The sequence below is a fragment of the Geospiza fortis genome, unplaced genomic scaffold (assembly GCF_000277835.1).
Source record: "Geospiza fortis unplaced genomic scaffold, GeoFor_1.0 scaffold41, whole genome shotgun sequence".
Taxonomy (NCBI): domain Eukaryota; kingdom Metazoa; phylum Chordata; class Aves; order Passeriformes; family Thraupidae; genus Geospiza; species Geospiza fortis.
Window position 1 is genome coordinate 8,423,171 of NW_005054299.1, and position 9,580 is coordinate 8,432,750.

General features: G+C 41.4%; 1 long non-coding RNA gene across 2 annotated transcripts in view; it reads right to left on the reverse strand.

Annotated features, from left to right (window-relative positions):
* LOC115948359 overlaps positions 1-9,580 on the reverse strand; it is a 39,253-nt gene that overhangs the window by 27,326 nt on the left and 2,347 nt on the right. For both annotated transcript variants that reach the window (XR_004082177.1, XR_004082175.1), the window contains exon 2: positions 4,029-4,151. This is a non-coding gene — a long non-coding RNA (uncharacterized LOC115948359). The remainder of the gene's footprint in view (positions 1-4,028; positions 4,152-9,580) is intronic.

Below are 9,580 nucleotides of genomic sequence, written 5' to 3' on the forward strand. Positions count from 1 at the left end.
AAACATTAGATGTTGATGGATCTGCTTTTTACATTTAATGGTGCAAACCAAAAGGAAAAAGGAGATAAACATTGTATAACCTAATTAATGCATTAGTGTAGCTTCTTCCTCATAAACCTTGGCAGCAAACCCTTTTACTTTTGACAAAGAGCTATTTTGATCCTGTTGCAAGGAGTCCTGCTTGCTTGGTGAAAAGTAATAATATTCTTTTCAGTTCTGGATACTTTCCTGCCCTCTTCTCCAGCTTCATATTTGCTACTTGTTGAAACAAGTGATATTCTTTCAGTCCAGAGGCTATAACTGAGTTTGCTAAAAATATCACATGGTTCATGCACTTCATGCCAAATGGTTAGGGGTGATGATAAAGCAGAGGAAACCCACGCCTGCCAAGGCTTTGCACCCACTCAGGAACTCCGTGAGATGTGTCTGGGGGTGGGAACACCGAGATACTCCATTTTTGCAGAGGCTGGATGGAGGATCAGGGTCCAGCAAAACAAGGCAGCCAGATCCCACACCGGCAGATAGGAGACTGCCTTCTGCTTTGCATCTCCCTGAGGGTGTCTTGTGATAAAAGCTTCTCCTTCTTGCTGTGGGAGTTAACATTTGAAGTCCTGATTCTGAGTCTTTAGGCACGTGCTGAACTTTTTCTTCCTGTCTGCAGTCCCAGGAAAGTCAGTAAGACAGCTTGAAATATGTACAGCCTGTATAGCTTTGCAGGACCAGGGCCCAGTACAAACTAGCCTGTGCCATTTCGTTTTGTACTGTATGCAATCCCAGAGCTTAATACCACAGGGCACATACCATATACAGAATACATTTTGCATTCCCAACTGTAGTAATTAATTAGAAGCCAGTAAAGCTACATGTGTGATTTAGGAATGGCAAAAGCAGCTCTGGGAAAAGGTTAACATCAAGAGCACCCTAAGGAGGCTAACAGGATGGAGTTGCAAGCATATTTTCTCAAGAAAAGCAATTAAAAATGACATGATGTTAGAATAAGTCAGTCCAGAAAGAATAACAGAACATTCACCTGCAAGTAATCTCAGGAGACTGGTCAAGGCTTGGAGAAAAAAAGCGCTCTCACAAATTGCTCAGTGTTTAACTTGAGGTCCATTTGTTAATTTTGTAAACACTGCTGCTTCCGTTTTGCACTGACATGCTATTGACAGTGAGACTCGAACCCCACCAGGGAGGAAATATCAGGTTTCAGGCAGCTTCGGGACACTTCTCAAGTCTATCTGCACCTGAAGGGCTTTGGCAATAGTTCCTGACAGAATGGTGCAATTCGGGCTCCATGTGAATGAAAACTGCCTCACAGTTCAGGTCTGCGTTCAGGGTCATGGCACAGCCAGCTCAGGTGAGGCTGCTCTTCCTTTCACCAGCCTTTACCCAAGAGATTTCTTTTGCCCTACACCAGCCATACTGCAGCACCAGCTGACAGCAGATTCCTGCTTTCCAGCCACGTTTGCCCCGGTGTGGATACAGCCAGAAGGGCTGGGAGACCTTCCTGTGGAACTAGGTCTGGCTTCTTCAGCCCAGCCACCCTGCACGCTGCCCTGTCCTGCTGCCAGCCATCCCAGTTGGTTTCTCAGCATGATTTCACTCATTGCATATCCCATTGTGTCTTTAATAAGATGGATCTACTCTGGCAGTAGGGTGCTCATCACTCACTCCTTGTTCTGACCTAAATGGTTTCAAACAGAAGGTCCAGTGCCATGATTTTTTAACATCTTTCCTGCTGGAGGATTAGATGCAAATTGCTCAGGATTTGAAAAATGAAATTCCACATATATGATACTGGAAACCATAGGCCTATACCATATTAAAAAGGCAGGCAGGAAGGCACCTTAGGCAACTACTTATTTAGTAATATATATACTAAATAAAGAAGAAACTGTCTTCAGACAGTTTCTGGGGCACTGGGCATCCTGATCATCACATCTGATTACACATAGAAACAATTCTCATGTTCATATGAAACACAGGTTCTTGTTAACTTTGTTCTACGAGTTTCATATGCTAACTTTGAAGGTTGAAGTATTTTGTTTTAAAAGAGTATAGATAGCAACTTGACAAGTGATTTGAAATCCATCAACCCATCAGCAACTATCACGTCCTGGTGAGCATCACAAACCAGGAGGAAGCTCCTGAAGGTGTCCCATCACTGTTAATGGGGTTGTTCGTAACTGAGGTGCCCCAGGCAGCTGTGGGTGAGGGGCAGCTTGCTGTGGGTGAAAAGGAGCACCCAAGAAGCACAGGTAGGTCTGGGACATGGCAGAGCTGTAGTGCAGCCAGCAGAGCTCCTGCAGACGCAGCTGGTGGTCTCCAACCACTCTCAATCAAGTCAAGGCACTGCCATGCTGGCTGCCCAAAGCCACCCACGGCATTTGTCACCTCCACACAGAGCAAGGACACTCTTTGAAGACCATAACTAAAGGCTTTTCTATGGGTTTTCAGCTCAAGAAAGGGAGACTGGCCACGGCTGAGTTGTGCATGAGAATGCATCTATGCTGTAAAAACCCTTGAGGTCTATTTCTGAAGGTAATTCAAATGGCTGCATTTTCATTCCAATTCCCATTTTTAAGACACCCACCTCTTTTCCTTTTTCTTTTTTTTTTAAGCTTTCCTGCTTTCTTTATTTATACCTCAGGTACATGTGGTATGAAGGACTAATCTTAAACATTTACAGCCTGAGGTTGGTTTGCGGTATTTATTTCAACTTATTATATATTATAGTATGTTTTTGATTATATATGACAATCAATTTGCTAGAATTTATAGCTCTCTGACTAATATGCTTTCATGATGTACTTGCCCTTAATTTGTGGATTTTATGGAGAGTTTATTGAGGCTGGATTTCCCAGTTCTTTTCCCACTTGCTCTTTCTCTTCAAATTTCAATTTGTGTAAATGCATGACAGAGGGGGAAAGAGAGAATATGAAAGTTTAACAGTCACAAAACATGACAGATAGTTTGTATCAGAGAATAAAGCTCCCAGAGCAGTTCCACAGCAGCCTTTCCTGGGCTTGGTGACCATTTGGTGGAGATCCTGTCTACCTTTGAATTTGGTCCCTCAGGAAAAAAAAAAAAAAAAAAAAAAAAAAAAAAAAAAAAAAAGACCATATGCAGGGCCCAAGATGGGAATTGTACCCATCATCAGCAGGGAAAAGGAGATCAAGTATTAGGGTGGGCCCAGCCTGGCACAGACTGGGACACAGGCAGGTTTACCCCTTTTTTGGCAGAGCACACTCAGCAGCAGCATCCATCCTCCCCATCCCCATGCTTTCCCACTACAGCCAGCTCCCCATCTCTGTGCAAACATCCCTTCTGCCTTGGCCATATATGCTGACATCCATGAGAGACATATAGGAACAAAAGAAAGAACCTGGACTTGCAGCCCAGGCCTGAATTTTTTAAGTTCTTCCCAAACACTAAACACCTTCTAATTTAAACCCCCTGATTATGTGATTTAGACAGTTCCTGAGAAGTATTTGTCTGATTTTTCAGACCAGATAAAAAATGTTTCAGGTCCTCTGCAAACAGGATTTGACACAGTGCTGAAAGGTAAGAAGTCAGAGGAAAGGGGGGCTCAGCTCAGCACCTCAGCTCAGATAACTAACGCACAAAGCACAGCAAATAGGCCACAAGTACAGGCAGATTGTGGCAAGGAGGAGGCAAGAAACCTACTGTGAACAGAGCAGGGACCTCAATCAGTCCTTCCCCAGGCAGTGATTACGGCAGCAGTGACTGAAAAGCGTGTAACAGCCGTGGCATCTGAGTCTGCCCAGACTACCTTCCTGGGCAGGTAACTTCGCAGGGGCTGTCTGGTATGAGATTAAGCTGGACACATCAAAGAAACATCAAGGCAGGTAGAGCTGTGAGCTGGAGGGAGAGGATGACATAAGAGACACCTGATACAAGAGGAGATGAGACCTACTGGGGCCTGAGGCTGAGCTCTGATGCACTGCCAGAGGGTCAGGGGATAGAGAGAAACCAGACGGAGCAGGCAAGATGTATCTCCTACTCACCAGCGCAGGAGGGGCTGCATCAGGATAGCTGTGGAGAGCAGACCTTGACTTTGCTCTTCCTTCTCATCTCTTCAAAGATGGTTGCTTCATATGGCCTCAGGCAACTGGGGAGCTGTACCCAAACTGGCAAAAGCAGAAAAAAGAGGACAAACATTCAGAAAAGGGAAAATGTAAGCACTTAGGAGCCCAAGTTTCATTAAAATTTAATGGGGCTGAAGAGTCTTTGTGACTGAAATGCTTATACCATAGGTATTTTCTGACCTTTGAGAGCGCTCAAAATCCAAAGCAACCTAAAATTTAGCAAAGAAAACCAGACTTGTTATAGATCTAAGAGAAGGAGCCTCTAGGGTATAAAAATACCTTAAGAGAAAAGATACACAACGTTTTTTAAAACTCTCCATAGATTTTTCAGTTAATTTCTACTCAAATCTAACACATCTCTGCAGTTTTTTGCAATGGCACCATTGCTGTTAAATACAATGGGGCTTTTCCCATAGCCTTGTCACTGCTTACTCTCCTCACCCAGACTCCCTCTCTTTTCAGGGTAATTCTGGTTTGAGATGCTGGTCTTCCCATTTAAACAACAGGAGCCATCTGAGAAATTCAGATTTGTTATTAGTCTAATTCAAGATTCATCACCTACTGCCTTTGGAGAGCGAGGAGGGCTCAGCAGCCACATGGGGGAATTTCCAGGGTTGTCCACATATTGTTAAATGCCTTTTGGGCACACAACATGACAGGGACAGGGAAATTATGCAGTTGCTGCCTTATCTCATGAACCTTGCTTTTCCTTTTCTGATATCCTCACTGAAAAGATTACACAAAATTACTCGACTGCCCAAAGACTGTAAAGTGCTTTACTTTGCTCAGAAGAGGGATTACGTGTATTTCACCTTACGACGCTACAGATCTCACGACACCACAAACTGGGTGAATATTTTGGGACATCTGCACTTCTGAGCTCCTTCCTCAAGCTATTCCTCATTATTTACTGCTAACTAATGAGCAGTCAGGTGGCTGATTCTTTTAACAGAGGGCACCGTTTAGACTGCTGTATACCCTCGAGCACCATTTACCATCTCACACTTTGGTCTGGGCTTTTCATTTAAGCAAATATCTCCCTTCCTTGAAACACTGCTGGATATAACAGATAGAGAGGCAGCCATGTACCAAAATAGACGTATTTCTAAACATTTCCAGCTGCCTTTAGGGCCCATATAGTATATGAGGTGAGATACTGTGAGGTTTCACCACACAGTAAAGAGCAGCCAAAGGGCATTTTCTAAACTTTTTTTTCCTACTGTCTTCCATTTGATGAAAGACTTGTGGTTAAACCTTTATCTTCTATAAACATTTAAAAGTAGGTTACCTTTTATTTTCACGTCTCACTTTTGTTTCATTAGAAGACAGGTTTTACTGCAGTAATTCAGGTGATTGATACCTTGGATCACCTTCAGAAAATAGATGTTAATGATCTGTATCTGTGTCTGCATTCCAGCACAGATGTGAGCACAGATGTATTTGCATGCAAGATGCCCATGAAGCAGAGTTTCTTTCCAATGGCATTTTTTCTTTACTTTTACATAAGGCAGTTCCCATGCACATGGCATGGAAATCTCTAGGAACAGTATTTTTGTTGGATTGCTCACACTCTCTTCTCCTCATCCTGCACCTCAGCAAGTACCTCCATGCCATCCAGGTTTACTGATTTTTGTGAACAGCAGACCACTATTGATTCTGTGGCAAACATATGGATGTGGTTCATCACCAAGAGGGTACTCAAATAAATTTAAAAAAACAAAGCTCTTTTTCCTTTGCTTCCTTTGATGGGCTTGGCCATCTCAGCTGGTATTCCTAAATTCTCTCTGAAAATTCCAGTCACTGAGGAAAAAAAGGGACAACAGAGAGCCTGCAGTTAAGCAACCATCTTCTGTCATCTTAAGTGGCTATTGCAACTAGGTGCACTTCCAACCCTTGTTGCAAAACAGCTCAAGCCTGGATGGTGACTTGCAGTCGCTGTGCCATCACCAACCATGGCTGCATGGCACATCCAGCAGAGACCACGGGAGAATTTTAAATGTTTACTATTAATAACACTCACCCTGTCTCCCAGTGAAGAAACTGTGCAGCAGCTGCTGTCACTGAACTCTGAATATACAGGTTGAACAGGAAGGTGGCACTAAAATTTAAGTAATACCTAAAATGTTTCCAAAAGTCAACACTGAAAAAGGCTGCACCTCTAAACGAACCTTGATTCTTCAATGGAGTGATAGTTAACAATTTAATAGTAAACTGTTAAGAAAACTGAAGCTCACACAGGAAAGCTGGAATTATTAAAAGAGCTCAGAAAGCTACAACAACTATTAAATCTCCCTTGTCCTTAATGTTTGGGGTTTTTTTTCCTTAGCAACCAGACTCAAAATTCAAAAGATGCCAGAAAAGTATGAACTTATTTTAAATGAGCTGTGGAAATCTCCCGCTGTCCTGTGTCTCTCTGTCTGAAGCTATGACCTTCCTGTTCTAGTGTCATATGTCTGATCATATAAAGAAATAATACATAGTAGCACTTCTTACATTTTACATAATAATTCATTAAAAATGCTTCATATTCTATTTCACTTATTTAATTCAGTCATTAAATTTGAGTCCAAACAAAAAATCTTTTAAAAAGGGGTTTTTTTAAGCTTGAGAGTTTTTATACAACAACAAAACAATGAGAAGTTGACCTGGAGAAAACAGTTGTTGGTGCAGATGAGAAAAATTACATTATTTATCTGTTAAAGAGAGATTTCTACGAAAAGCATGAAGCTTAGAGAAATGCAGGTATAATGGAACATCTAAAATACACTTTAAATTTGAACAAATCAGCTGGGAGAGTTAAGAAAAATGAGGGAAAATCCCCCAACTAGCTAAAACACCCCAAATACCCAAATCTTCTTGAAACAGATCTGTGGAATGAATTGTTGCTTTTGTTTACTAAACTCAAATACTTCTCTTAAAATAAAAAAAAATCTTGTAATAGGAGAGTAATTTCCTAAAAGAGGTAATTCAGTCTGCCACAATGTTAAAAGGAGATTCTGTTTTGAATGTATCCTTAGAACTGCGAAAAGCAGACAAGCTCTTCATTCTCAGTAAATCTCATCTCCTTTACAAATATTCCCTCCAGTGAATAATAATGCCAGAATAACGCAAACAAATGGGTGAATCACGATCAGAAAATACAGGGAAAAGAAAAGAAAACAGACAAAATTTAACCCCAAGACACAAGAGACAGGTGCTTCTGCAAATGAGGTCTGGGATTTCAAACATTAGTCCCAAAAGCAGCGCTGGGAACTTAGGCTGTGATTAATTAAGGGCACTTCACTCTCCTGAACTTTATTTGCAAGGTCTTTAAAAGGGCTCTGGAGGCAGATACAGATTTCTCTACTGAAAGAAAAGGAAGCTGCAGATTCTCTCCCTGCTACTGTTTAACTTCATCAATTCACAATCTGTAGTTACTGAATGTTCAACTCATCAGCAGACCCAGCCAGGAGGGGCTACAGCCCATTCAGTTAAAAGCAGTGTGGGCTGTGGGATGTATAGAATCAATCTTATTTTGGGCCTTGGAACCTTACTGTAGTTTATAAACTGTCTTGGCAGAAATCATATACTCCAGAACAAAACTGTCAAGACCTTTTTCATAATGAAGGAGAAATCTTGCTATTTCAGGAGGAAGAACACCCATCAAGAATAGCATGGATGGTGAGACATAAGAAATGAAACAAAATAAGCCTGGCTATTTTGGTTTCTTTATTCTGGCAATGTCTTTTTATCTGAGATGAGAGAGTTTGAAAATAATAAAACAAAAGGGGGAAAAAAAAAGGAAAAAAGGAAAAGAGCTACCCAGTGATCCATATCATTCAGCAACGAGAGAAACAAAAGTGCTGCTAGTCAAATTTATGAGCCTTGAGAGATCTTGGCTGAAGTCAATAGAGAAATACTTCCATTAAACACCCCCCTCTCCCCAGCTAATCCCTAACTCCTTCCCTCCCACACTTAAGGAATGAACTCAAAATATCCATGTTTTACTGTAAGCACAAAGTTTCTCACTCTCTCTTTTGGTGCTGATAACTGATATCACCCTCAGACAGTGCAGCTGAATATAAAAAGATAAGTACTGGCAGCTTTCAGACTCGCCCTTTCATCGGAAACTCGATGGGAAGAGGGAAGCAAGCTGCTATTCCTAATCTACCTGGAGGAGAATTTTCACTGGAGCCCAAGTCTCTGGAGAACAGCTCACAGCAGCTCTAATCACAACAAGGCCCAGGCAGCCATTACTTGATTTAACACACATTTAACACACACACATCTTGTGCAGGTGCCGAGGTATGGGAACACTTGTGAGATTATTAGAGCAAAATGTGGGGAGAGAGTAAAATGGCTGCGAGCAGGGATGCATCCTGACAGTGGATTCCTGACCAGGAAAGAAAAAGTCTGACCCAGCCAGGAAAGAAAAAGGGTTTTTTTACCCTCTTTACCCAGTAAAGCCATACTCTTTTCATGCAATTCAAGCCCAAAATGTCCTTTTATACATGCTTGGCTCTGTATAGGTTTATAACACTTCCTAAACTGCTTTTTTCCTCTTCTGCCTTCAGATCTAAGACTCCTGCCTATCAGTTCTTCAGGAAGATTAGCAGAGCTAGCCTCTGCAAAGAATAAGATGGGTAAATGAAACTGTGCACTGAACTGGGCTTATAGCCTGATATGTACTTTGCTTATAAAACAGAAAAAACACTGTTAATCTCATTTACTTTCTATTGATGCCAACGTTTTTTAAAAAAATCTCCTACTGAGTGCAGAACCTGCTTCCTATTGAAATTCATGTCACAAACAGAAATTATACATTTCTGTTTGTATCTAGATTTTATCTTATGCTGGAACTTACACTTTTGTACTGTTCTGAGCACAAAAGCCTCTGACATAGTAGCTGTCAAATAGACAATATCACCCATTCCTTGTGCATACACATAGAAATACAAAAAAAAGGTAAAAATAATGGGCTTGTCTGGTCATTACTTGAAACTTTTAGTTTTGCATCAGTGACTCCCAGGGATGTTCACTTCCACAGTGAACCCAGTCCTGACAAATGTCCAATTTCTGATGTCAAGTCATTAATCAAAACTAAAAAGCAGAGTTTTTTCCAAAAATAATTGGCTTCTATCTGGAGTCATGTTAGATCTTCTTTAACAGAGAGTCTTTCAGCTTCCTAGTTGTCATCAATCTCCTTCAGAAACATCTCTTCAAAGAACCATTTTACTAAAATATTGAAGTCTTCATCTCTCACTGTTGCTGATCTTTGCTGGCTTCATAGTAACTAGGAATTAATTCCTTCCTATCCGTGTAAGGAAGGGAAAGATTTTGCATTTTTTGCACACAGAGAAGGGAGGCTGTCACCCATGAGCTGGAAAAGCTGTTGGCAGCGGCAAAGCCAAGTGAAGGCTCCTTGCTGCCAGCAGGAAAATTAAAGTGTTAACATTAGTTCTGTCATAAGGTATTAAACCAATTCCTTGTTT